Raw genomic sequence first — 791 nt, forward strand, 5'->3', positions numbered from 1 at the left:
GACACTAAAGAGAGCAAAGAGCTTCAGGACCAAGCCTCACCAAGGGCTCGTCCGGGATTTGAACCGGGACCTCTCGCACCCAAAGCGAGAATCATACCCCTAGACCAACGAGCCTGCTCGCTGTGCTGTTGATCCACTGCTCAGCCACGAGCATCTCTGTTCAAATGGCTTTAAACGCAAGAAGCAGCATCACAAAATCTGCACCTATGGCAGAAAAAAAGTGCTAAAGCACGTACCCCTCTAGCCTCACCTGTTGGGTGTGTAGGATAGTCAGCAGAGTCCCAATGAAAGTAGGAAGCTGATTTCAGAAATGGAAGTTAAAGCAAGTATTGCCCACAGGCAGCTATTTCCAGTCATGCTAGTACAACCCAATTAGTCTCTAATGGGGACCTAAACGAGACGCCCAAAATGCCTGGTCAATCAGATGTTTCAAATGCACACACGCCAAATATCAAGAATCGCTGACCATAAAGAAAAAAAAGAAAAGAAGAGATGCACAAAGACTGGCCGCTTGACCTGAGTGATCCACAGGTAGTGTGGCGTAATAAGCAGGAGTCCACACATATACTGGGAGAAAAGAGACCAAGAAGGCCTACAAAACAAAAAGCACGCATCTTCTCAGTTAACTCTACAACCAAGTGGTGGCTACTGCAAAGATGCCAAGTCAGCCAAGAGGAGTGGCTGGCCTCTTTCTTTTGAGCCCCTGAACGGGCCCCGCCACAGCACCTGCACGCATAATAGCAAACTCTCCATGGAGTCTTTTTGAAGGATGGACATCTGGCCCCTACGGC

The 791-nt window shown here is 48.7% G+C and overlaps 1 non-coding gene across 1 annotated transcript; it reads right to left on the reverse strand.

Annotated features, from left to right (window-relative positions):
* Window positions 1-43: 43 nt before the first annotated feature.
* Window positions 44-114, reverse strand: trnap-ggg. The gene has a single exon. It is a non-coding gene; the product is annotated as a tRNA-Pro (tRNA).
* Window positions 115-791: the final 677 nt, after the last annotated feature.

Source organism: Cyprinus carpio, unplaced genomic scaffold (genome assembly GCF_018340385.1).
Source record: "Cyprinus carpio isolate SPL01 unplaced genomic scaffold, ASM1834038v1 S000002189, whole genome shotgun sequence".
Lineage (NCBI taxonomy): Eukaryota > Metazoa > Chordata > Actinopteri > Cypriniformes > Cyprinidae > Cyprinus > Cyprinus carpio.